At 39.7% G+C, this 12227-nt stretch overlaps 1 long non-coding RNA gene across 1 annotated transcript; it reads right to left on the minus strand.

Annotated features, from left to right (window-relative positions):
• Window positions 1-6735: 6735 nt before the first annotated feature.
• LOC116783280 lies at window positions 6736-10557 on the minus strand. The gene is made up of 3 exons (XR_004355602.1): window positions 10451-10557; window positions 9206-9358; window positions 6736-7233 (listed from the first exon to the last, which is right to left on the minus strand). It is a non-coding gene; the product is annotated as an uncharacterized LOC116783280 (long non-coding RNA).
• Between the last annotated feature and the right edge of the window lie 1670 nt (window positions 10558-12227).

The following is a 12227-nucleotide window of genomic DNA, read 5'->3' on the forward strand; positions in this document are numbered from 1 at the left end:
GAGAGGAAGGCAAGTTCTCTCTAATCGGACCTACTGCTCTGCAACCTCCCTAGCTCAGAGCTGCTCTCCTCTGACTTGTCCAAGATGGGCTTTGTCCTAATGAAAAATCAACTAAATATTCAGATATGGTTTTTCATTAAACTGAATTGTTGCTTTCTAGCCAACCCCACTGGAGCATATTAAAATGTTTCTGTGTGGGCTGAAATTTTCCATTGCTGAGGTCAAAACAGTGTTTATGCTATTTTCCCGTCTACATCCTTCAATGTTAGAATGAGCTGGTTTTAATTCACAATAATGCATTAGCTAATTACTCTAGGAGAAATGCTGGTTTAAAGCTGTCAGAAGTAGCGCCTACACTGTCTCCCACTGACATATGCGAACACATGAGTGAGGTAAGAAACAACTGTGGCTGCAGCCACTGGGGTAAGCCTCAGCTGCTCCTGGACTAACACACCTGAGGAAATTCAGATTAATCCATGTCAATCAGAAAATGACAGCAGCCTCCCTTTCTGGGGGGGGGGGGGGGTTTAATTGAGTTGGGTAGGCATAGTTTGGCATTTTAAACATCTTTCTAGAATATGTGTTTTGTGCCATCTTTGAACATGAGGAAACCCAGTTTTCCCTCATATAAAACAGTTTTTCAGTCTTCAAAATAATCCTATACCTTAAATGTTTCAGATTTGACATGGAAATCTGGCATGAAAATAGCCTTTTTGGAGAAGCAGGACATAATCTTATTCTGGATAAACTGATTTTCTGTAAGCAAGTTGGAGACCGGGAACCTGCCGCAGGTATTTTTTTCCCACTAAGTTGAAGTATACCATGGTTAAACAATGTGCAGGCATACAGTTGATTTCAGTAAAATGAAAAAGATCCTTAAACATTGCATAAGTTTTGCATTCTTTAAGAGTAATGTTTGCTCTTTCATATGTGCCAGGAATAGCCTGTGAAAATAATTTATATCCAGACTGAGCAGTGTTTTGTATTCAGAGTATACTTTTTTCTATAGCTTCAATATGCACTCTGTGTCTAAAAATGAATTTTACAATTGTATGCAGGACTTTTCATCATAGTGGAAGCTAACATGACACTTACCTGCACTGGAGGCATGCCCAGCAAGTGTGCACAACAAAGCAGTTCTTCAGAGCTGGTGGGATGAAGGATATATGTTTCCTGAAAAACTACTAAAATACATATTCTAGGATAAAGCCACTTAGGCCGCTTAATTGACATAACGAAATTATGTAATGTACCAGAAACTGGTAATGTCTCTACATAACCTGATTGTCCCCTGAGAGACATCTCTAGAGCTTAGACTAGATGCTAAGACCAGTCAGACTAATGAAATGAGTTTTCCTATGGATTTGTGTGTTTTGCTCCTTTAAAGCTCTGTCTTGAATAACCCAGTTTTCCCTCACAGTCTTTCCAACACCAGACAAGACATAACAAAGCTGTTAGACAGTATATCATTGCTGATCAGCTGCAAGCTGCTGCTGTCAAATGGGATGTATGAACTGAACTCTACCTGTCTTACAGGGGGTTAAAGATGCTCTTTTATTCAGCTGCCAATATTTATGAAAATATTAAGTATTTCAATGGCTTTGAGACATCATCTTCTTTTGAATTTCTTTGGTTAAAAAACCTTGTTGAATTCAACAGGTCCAAAAATCATTAGAGGGAAGTGGGTGGTATGTAGATAAAAAAGGCAGTACAGCTGCAGAAAACGTGGGGAAAAGTGGAAAATATTTTATGGATATCCACACACAAAAAATCAGCAGCCCAGAATGTACTAGCTAGTCAATGTCTAAACTGACTGCTTGCTGCCTTCTGAGTGGAGTCTGAGTTATTGCTTAAATATCTGCAATTGTTTTGAAATCCAAATAACACAGATACCACCTTTTTCTCTGTGTGTTTCATATTGCAAATATTCTGCTGATCAGGTTAGTATATTGGATCATCTGATTCCTAAAAGAAGGTAATAGAAGTCAGTTTGGTCCCACTTCCCTTAGCTAGAAATGGTCTGTACCTAAAGTAGGCCAACACATGGGACAAATTCAAATTCTGGGGTAGAGACTAGGGTTATGGGTAAGATTGAAGACAGTCTTCATTTCTTGCTTTCATTTGCTGCCATAATCCTGGGAGTTTTTTTCCTACTGAGCCATCTAAATGTATGAAATGTACAAAATATATGGTAGACAGGTCATATCTTTGTGTTGGAAAGCAACAAGCCAGCTGTAAGCCATTACTCCACATGGTTCACAGCAGCTGCCTCTCTGCTACAAAGCAGGTTGGGACCAGACCTATGATGATCCACACTGCTTAATTGCTGATATGTTCCTCGGCACATTTTGAGGCACATGCCCACTAGTCTGCCAGGCACTGCTCAAGGAACAGGTTGGAGCAAGGACAGTCTCCAGGTGACAGTAGGGGCAAGGCAGGGAGAAGTGAAATGGTGCATGTAGACATGACCATGCCATCTACTTGGTCTCAGAAAACAGCCTCTGATCACATCATTTCTTAGTACAGACTTCGATCCTAGAGCCATGCCTGCTACTACCTTAGGTACTAAAAGCATGCTAATCACATTAAGGTGGTCTTTATCCTTGGGCCAGTTAGCTGAGTTTTCAGGAAAGTCTGCATCTGAGGTGTAATGCTATCCAGTAAAATAAGAAAAGAAAAAAGTGTGGTTTTATTTTGTATCATCCTTAAAAACTGATCGGGGGCATTGTGATATGATGGAAATATTTTTCCATGGTCCTGTCCAGAGCCAGGTATGAATATCTCCACCTCAGAAAGCCATTCTCACACTGGTTGACCTGCCCACTGCCATCAGCAGGAGCAGAACCCTGATGGTGCCCATTTGTGCAGCCACACCTCCATGCTATCAAGCAGAAAGGGAAATGGAATAGGAGCAGCTTTGAACAGTGCCTGTGCTTCCCTCAAGGCAAAGAAAATGTTCATCTGTCTGGATCTACCACAGTTACTGCTGCTTTGCTCCAGTGAATGGGTACAAAGACCAAAGAGTAAAAGTCAGTGTAAGACTGTCCTGTTATGCAAATACATAAGATAATTAAATTAAGAATACATGCGCAGTCTTAATTTTAGCATTCAGAAAGATCAACATTTTCTAGGATTTCTCATACCATATCTCTGTATATATGTGTATATCTACTCTTGGTCTGCTGGAAAATTTTTCTCTGAAGATATTTTTAACAAGATACAGATTTCCTACCAATTGCACAGGCTATTGACAAGAAAACCAGAAACGAATAACAGGGGAAAAAAAAAAAAAAGATAAATTGTTAAGCTTTTAATAGAAATGTTTATATTTGCTTCATTCATTTGCTAATTCTTGTGTGATATTTTTTAATTTTTCCCAAAAGAAGGGGCACCCCTCTCCCATCTATCCTTTTTTATTAATCTTGTTATCATTGAAATATATGACTTACCTCCCTTTTATTCTGGAGGGGAAAAAAAACAACCAAACAAAAACAAAACAAAACAAAAACAAACAAAAAAGAAACAAACAAAAAAAAAAAAGGGCAAAAACCAAAGCAGCATGGAAAACACTGCAATAAGATTTTTGGTATTTTTTTGGTATTTCCCATGTAAACTAAATTACTTCTTCAATCAGGCAAAATATGCATTTAAGAACACGCTGATGCTTTTCAAATTGTAGTAGATAGAGGTACTTAATCACCAGTTTAAGTAGAAAACGGGTACCAAGGGAATTTTCCATGGGGTGATTTAGCTGTATGCAAATCTCTTGTGTACTGTAGTATTGCAGTGCTCAGGAGCTGAACACTGTAGAGCTTGTCAAGGGATTAGGTAACAATGAAGATTTAAGAGCCAGGACAAAGCTAGATGTAGGCTGGGAGTAATATCCTGGTCAATATATCCTCTGGTGTAGACAGCTAGATAAACATGTAGATAAAACTTACTATAGCAATGTTCAAGCAAAATGCACCACAGGCAAAGATTTGAAGAGAAACTCCCACAAGACACTGACAGCTTTTCCCCTTTTTCGTCCTTTTTACTGAATATTATTGTAATAATATTACTGAATATTATTTGAAGCATCATGGTAAAACCTCAGGACTGAGCCCATTGTGGACCCAAACCTTCAGGGGATGCAATTTGTAATATTTCTCACCACTAACACAAATCCCACAGAGCTTGTGGTGCATGCTAGTTAGTAGATAATTTGTATGTGTGAACTAAAAGCAGTACCGCTGTAAAGTATATGCATAAGGAATTTTTTATAAATAAACTAAAGGTGTAAATAAATTGGGAGGTTCATGTGTTCGTAGAGTCAGTATTCTGCATCATAAAATGGTCTACATTAAGATACAGCCTGCCATCCTCCAAGTGTATGCATCAATTTCTATAATGTTCATAAATATCTCAGTTACTACCTTAAAAGTAGCTATAGCAAAACTGAGACAAGCATCCAGGACAGAAGAAAACAATTTATGTTCTTACCCCCTGCCTGGGAACGGGTGGCTTTTGGTGCAGGAAGGTTCCCCTGAGCCGCCCTAGACAGATGAGAGGCCAAAATAGGGACAGGTCAGCCAGCATGGAAATGAAAACAGAGTAAAAGTGGATTATAGTTCAGTAGAAAAAGAGCTGTAACTACACTTTGGAAAAAAATTTCAGCTGGTCTCACAGTTACCTTCATGCAAAGCCAAAACACTAAGAACTTCACATAGGACAAAAAAGTCATACCCCAACTATCTGTATTGAACAGTGAGAAATGCTGATCCTGAAGTGCACATGAAAAAATCAAAGCAGTGATCCTCCTTAGGTTTTGTACCACGTGTTGAGCTTTGTGTGCATCACCGGGGGTGGAAACTGACTTCCCAAGTCAATGGCTCAAATACAAGGATTTCAGTCCTCTGCCTCAGTTTGTGATCTTAAAAGCAATGAGACGAGATAATAAATTTTTTTTCTTTCCTTTATCCTTCACATGTGTTCTCTGTGGATTGTAAGCCTCTGGGAATGTCTTTACTATATCGCATACACTCTCCTAATTAGATGCCTATGTAACACACAGGAATAATGGCAATTAATATCAGTATTGCAGTTCATTAGATTTATTGAGTTCTGGCCCATTGGTTGATAGCAAAGAGTTTCTTTAAGAATGTAAAGTCAAAGTTGTCTTTGGTTTTTTTGGTTTTTTGGTTGTTTCATTTGGGGGATTTCTGCAATGCAGACTGAGGGAAGACTTAGATTTTTCTGACTCTTACTCTGAGCTGAAAGTGCCCATGACTGGGATGGGAGCCCAAGGTGTAAGTGTTATGGGGATACCCTGATACAGGCTCAATGTAGTGTTTTTATGAACATGTGGCTTTTGGAGTAGGAATTCTCAGTTTTCTTCCAGGTCCAAGGCTTATGCTTTCTCAAAAGCCATCTTGTAAATTGTACCTTTAAGTAGGTCTTGAAATGCTTAAGACTTCAGTTAGCTGGAACAGAATCTGTCTCCACCAAATGAACACCAAGACCCTTAGTGATGACAGAACTTTTAATATAGGTGGCCAAATAAAGGAAGGCCCACTTTGTCCCAGACAAGGTACTGCTAGGGAGGGTGGACTGCCAGGACAGCAAAGCAGAAGTCACGGTGGTGTTGATGCCATGAACTACAGGAGTACAAAAAATGGCACAGCACAGTTTGCACAGAGAAGCAAAGCAAACTTTGTGCTTGAGGAAGGATATGCCCCTAAGCAGTGTGACATGGTGACACCTCTCACCTGAGTGTTACATCTCATGGGCATTAAAGATCCATGAATGTCAATCAGCTATGAAGGATTCTTCATGAGTGGAGGACACATGATTACTTTTTATGTGCAAGATATTCTAATTATTCTGTAGACATTCATTTCAGATTGCAGAATTTTTATTGAAAACCATTTAATTTTCAGTGGTTGTCACTTGAGTGGACAGAGTAGCACAGGAAAATTATTTAGCACAGGTTCAGATCCTCCATCATTTGCATACACATATATAATATAATTTTAGTCTCCTGCTCATACATAATGGCAGCAAAACTGCTAATATGCATTGAATACAGTGTGTTGCTAGTGTCAGATCATTAATAACAGTATGAAAAAATATATAATTTTTCATTATACCTGAGTACATTTTCTGGATAAAATGTACAAAATGTATATTTATGTACAAGTGTGTGACACGATATTGTTATAACTGCACATCCTGAACTTCCCTGGGCAATAACCAAAGTATCCACCATTATTGTAGTAAAGAGCAGAAACACAAACACATAAAAAAAGATTCCAAAACTTTAGGGAAAGGATGTATATTCATATGTTTCAGGGCATAAAAGAGTTTTTGGATTAGGAGGAAATTTCCCCTGTGGACAAGTAGTCTCTGTAACAACCTACTGCAGAGTTTCCAGCATGCTCATCTGAAGATAGCCAATTTAATAAACACTTTACTTAAGAAGGTGGTCAGCTTATCTGATCCAGCATATCCTCTGTGTACTGACTTGAAAAATGAGAGCCTCTTATATTATGCCTACTATGAGCAGTTTTGTCTGCTATAACTCCGTTCTTGATACTTTTCCAAATGTAAATTAAACCAACTCGTGGATAAGGTTTCCTTGTCTATATACCTTCTCCTCTTCCTGCTGCTGTCCCCACTGCAGAAGAATGTAAATTGACATCTCCTTACACTGCAGGCATGTAGCATGTCTGGGAAATAATACCTGTAGCTCAGCAGAGTGTTGGCTGCACCACAGGAACAGAAAAAAGTGACCAGAGGTAAGGCTCTGCTGGATTTCCCCCTAGCACTGGGTGACTCACTTGAGGTTCCACTTCACCTGTCTGATGTTTGTGTTTGCAGTCATTTTCCATGAGAAGGTGTCTTTAATTAAAACTCACTACATACCCCCATCAGTGAGGCACAACATTTCAGAGGATTGAGGTAGAACTACAGGTCTACTGAAGCAGGAGAGGCAAGCTGTGTTTTTCCAGTGTCTATGCAAATTGGGGGGGTTTAAGCATGGGAGCTGTATACTGAAGTCCCCAACAGCACTATAAGCAGATGTGGTCCACTTAGGCTGTGACACACATCTTACACTTCTTCCCTCCACCCAGGACCCAGGCAGGGAACACAACAGGAAGCCATACCCCAGACTTAAGGGGAGGGTGCCAGCTACAAAATATGGGTATCCAGTCTTCCTCCTTAGGGTTCTCCACTGGGACAGCAGTTCTGCTCCTGAAAAGGGGTAGAGGAATGTGAGGGCTTGGGAACCAGCATTACTACAGGCATTTATTGCTGTATTTATTGCTTTGATTTTGGGCATCTCAATGTGAAGTCAGTGAAAGCTGCAGGAATTCAGTATGTTGGAAAATCAGACCCAGCTTGTCTTAAATTGACTATCCAGGGCAAAATGCTTCTCTGGAAGAATTTTGATCTGGTTCTGTAGATAAAGTTGCTTGCCAACTTTTTTACTTAAAGGTATAACAGCCTTCAGGTTGTTATATAGGTATAAATGCCTATAACTTTCTGTTCATAATGATTTTGGTACATCTATTGTTTTATGTGAAAATGAAATACTGTCTTTTATATTGATGGTTAGTAAGCTGCATTTCAAATTTTTTGGTTTATTTGCACGAAGGTAGTATAAATCACCTGCCCTGAGATTTTCCCACTGTGCTCCACAGAAGCACAGTCAGTAAGGCTGCGGGGAGGGTTACACTTGTCAGTGAGGGCTCATGCTTGGACAGCCTCAAGTCACCTGGCCCTAAACACCCAGGAACCTTGATTATAGCCTATCCCTGGAGCCTACAGTAAGATACAGGCTTCCACCACGACATCCATCCAGCCAGAAGTACCTCTGGGTACAGGGTCATTTCCATGGCAGGATTAATTTTTGGACACTGACGGAAGTCTTCAGAGCTGTTAGTTCAAATAAGTTTGGAAACTCCTGGATTATAGGACAACTCACAGTTTAACAAGCTGTTGCCTGATGATTTTTCAGAAAAAAAATTAGAGAAAAAAGGGGAGCAAAATAAAACCATATGAACTTACACTAAAATGGTCCTCTGACTCAGGGCATTTCAGTTTTAACTTGGAGAGGAGATTGTGGGAATTTAGAATTTTCACAAAGCAAATCCAAACCCAAGTGTCTTAAATTGACTGCCCAAAGTCAGAAAGCTGCTTCTAACATGTTTTTCTTTTATCTAGTGTATGAATTATTAAACTGCTGTGAATTACCCATTCAACTTCAGGCTTCTAAACTGAGTCTGAAAGACTGTGTATTCTACAGAATGCAGAAAATTAAGATTGTGCAGATGGAAAATACTTCTCTGATGCAGTCTTCTAAGATGTCTTACAAATACTGAGCATCAGCTCCTGTGCAGAACGCAGCTGGGTGTCATTCAAGCAGTTCTTTGGGGGATATTACAGGAAGATGTTATATGCATGGAGATAGGAGTATCTGAGGCTTCCTTCAAGAGGCAGTAATCCCGGGAAGTGATGCTCACAGGAAGGTGTGGTACTCCTTTCAGAGGTGATATTAATGCTTGCTAATTCCTTCAGTGCTACTACCTAAGCATTTTATTGCTTTCCCCATTCCCAAGAACTGTGGAGACTGACATACATTTATGCTGGGACTACTAATACATAGCTTTACAACACACCACTAAGATCCTCAGGAGCCTTCCTCCAAAATACGCACAGATATTCTCTTCATGACCAAAGTTTGCTGAATCTGTTGTTAAGTAAGAGCCATTAATTCAGTAATCCACCAAAAATCAGAATTCTAAGTGGCTTTCTGTATTGGTTCTTAAGGATTTCTCTGAAACTTCATCACATGACAGTTTTCAATCTCAGCAAGCTCCTCCAGGTCACTAAGTGAAAGACAATAACAAAGCAAAGCAAAACATGTAACAAATTCAATGAGCATCTATTATCAGCCTGATTACACACTGCACCACACAGAATCATAGTGATTTCAGTGAGGCTCCATATAGCATAAGGAGTCTCCCACGCAGATTAGTTTAAAAGACAAGGTTCTCCTCATGGAATATCTCCTCCCTTCACCCCTTCCCATTCTGTATGGAGCAGCATAAAACAAAGACCTGCCTTTTTTGCATATTTCAGTGTTGTAGTTGTTGATAGGTTTGTACCATGATTCAAATTACAATAGCTAAGAAAATATTTCCCAGTGCCATCTCAAGCCTACCTTGGCTTTTCTCACTTTGGTCACTCAAACAATCTTCTCTGTCCAGTCACCTTTCCAATAATCATTTTGACGCATTCCAGTTGCCACAGCATTAGGTATAAATGCCTAAATTCATACCATTCAGTTCCATTCAGGCATAATTTTATGGGAGGACTCAGTGTGCAATATAAAGTGAAAAAAACCAAATGTCAGAAACTTCATATTGATACTTTGATCAGAAGCAACATGAGACTGAAAGTTTTTGAACAACAAACCATTTGAGAGTGTGTAACATGCTTGTGAAAATATTCATAGCATAATTAGATAAATAACAGATCCAGTGTCTATTTTTACTTTCCCTTGATGAGAAGCTTTGCAGGAGAGACTGCTGGTAGTTAATTCTCCCTAACAACAATCTGTGTAATCACAAACCCCAATTAGCTGTGCCTGTTCTATGCTATACAAACTATTTCCTTAGCGCTTCACATCACTACTTTGTAATTAGCTTTCATCTACACGAGCTTTGACTAAAAAAATATAAAAGAGTGTAAGTGATTGTACTGCCACTCAGTATTCTGCGAAATAATCGCTAGCGATTTCAATCAGATTAATTTTATCACCCATATTAAGGAAAATTACCTCCCTCTTCACTCTCTACAGCTGAGGGCTATTTCATTTCCTGAGATGTTCATAAAAGCATAATATAAAGCAATCTGTAATTGTAAATATCCTTCCCTAATAACTTTGAGATATTTCCTTAATACATCTTTACATTTGGAGTTTCCGTTCCATAAAATACAGTAACAAGTGCTCTATTATGTTTTAAGTGTGTGCTGTTAAGCTGGACAACTTAGCGCTGTCCTTCCTGTTTTTACATAGGGTTATATTTAACTTGCAGATAATGGGAACAAGGTTTAAAAGTGATGGAGCGGAATAATGGCGTTACAGCAATAATATATCTTGCCTTTGTGAGGAATAGAACTTTACAGCCTATTTCAGGTCAGCCAACACCAATTCCATTTTTCACAGCCTGACAACTTTCACCTTCACCCACACTCCAGATGGATATCAAAAACTACTTTCCAAACAAAACTGAGGTTTGGCTATACCCATGCTCTACATCTGAGGAAAGCCCTTTGATACTTAAAATCAGTATATAATAAAAAATAAAATAAAAACAGGGAGCCTGCAGCAGCTGCATGCCACTGACTTGTTTGGTGAACTTCCCAGGTAGTCAAAGAGCAAAGCAAGCTGCTCAGGTCTTACCAGAGGGGTCATAGCAGGAGAATTTCTGCAACTGCAACACTTGCATGTTGAAATTCTGCAGGGAGAACATGGCATTAGTAAAAATTTAGCACCTGCTTTGTGGGAAATGTGAGATGTGTGCTAGGTGTACCACAGCAGCTCCATATAGCACCACCAAGAAGGTTCATTAGGGTTTCCAGGCCACCAGCACTTTTCACGGAACACAGATCAAGACAGCTGGGAACACAGCTGACTGTACCCTGAGTTGGTCATACTCCCACTTTTATCTGGAAGCATTGGTCCTGAACATACCTGTTTATTTAAAAATAAATAAATAAATAAAGGAAAACAATACAAAAGGCACTGGGTGACTAAAATGACTACAATGTGTTCTCACCCATACATGTACATGTTGTCTGCATTGTAGGGCTTTCCCCCAGCATCCTCAGCTTCACCACAGATGTACAAGGCCAGTGATACAGCAAGCACACTGCTCACATCAGAACCAACACAGCCTAAGGCAGTTTTAAGCTGCCCCTCTTCTCAGAAAGCAAACTTCCAGCCTTTCAAAGGTAAAGCGGCTCATCATCTGAGCAGCTCTGGTCTTTGCTGCCAGTACATAGGAAGTCTACCTGTCATGCTGGAGAGATGACTGATACGAGACAAAGACTGAGATGGGCAAGAAAGCCTTTCCACTGGAGAAGAGAATTTTTTCTGCCTGCTGCAGTGGAGTCTGAAATGTTCCCAAGTAGCAAAGCCCCAGGGGTAAATGAGATGCCTGCATAGCAAATCACACAGGTTTCCCCAGCACACTGTGAGTTGCTGCACATTGTTGTATGTCCCTTGGCACTATGAGACTCTGTACTGTGTGTGAGATGAAGAATAACACAGTGTATCTTGAAATCTTAGGAATGGGGTGGGGGTTGTTGGAGATGTGATATAGTTTCATCAGTGTTATGGTGTCAGGATATGGCAGATACTACAGGTAACAGCTCACTGGAATCAAATGTATGGCACTCACCCTTCTTTCTACAGGAGCAAGAGAAACTTTACAACCTTTTAGGCAGGCATGAGAAAAAGTTCTTTCTCATCTAGAGCAACATCTTGACTGTTTGCAAATATGTCTTTTTGTAAACATGGATGGGACACACCAGGAAGATACACTTAAATGGGCTAGTTCCCTTTGCTGTTCCCTTAAGATGGAGTACAGACATTTTACCTCTACTCTTTCCCAGTATTCATGTTTCTGTAATGGTCTGTAATGTCTTCAGAAGACACTGAAGACCAGATTATACATTTCACCTTAGCATGACAGACTAATCAGAAAGTGACTTTCAACTGGCCTGAGTCTCTGCAGGAATCCCTGTGGCTGAAGCTTTCTCAAGGATGTTGTCAAGAAAGAGGCCTGCAGCTGGTATATCCCCACATGGCACAGATATTCCCAGGGGAAGTGTCATGGCCCACTCCCTTTTCTTCTGCTTGAGGAGCATGCAGGGACAGGGATGCCACAGACAGAAACACTGAATCCCCTGAGGAAAATGAAGCGGAATCATTACAAAAAGAAAGGCTCAAGTTTATATATCTGCAGAAAAACTCAAATTAAGTATGTGAATTTTAGTTTTCACATGCTTAAATTTTTATTTCTGGGAAGGCCAGCTAATAAACAAAGTCACCTATTAAGTTGTACAAATGTTTCATCCTCACTGTTTAATATTGTCAGGAAATAAAGTGAAACTAATAAAAATTCAGTATCCCTGGCAAATATCTGAAACTCTTTTATGTGGAATGAGGATACAGC

This window comes from Chiroxiphia lanceolata, chromosome 2 (genome assembly GCF_009829145.1).
Source record: "Chiroxiphia lanceolata isolate bChiLan1 chromosome 2, bChiLan1.pri, whole genome shotgun sequence".
Taxonomy (NCBI): Eukaryota; Metazoa; Chordata; class Aves; order Passeriformes; family Pipridae; genus Chiroxiphia; species Chiroxiphia lanceolata.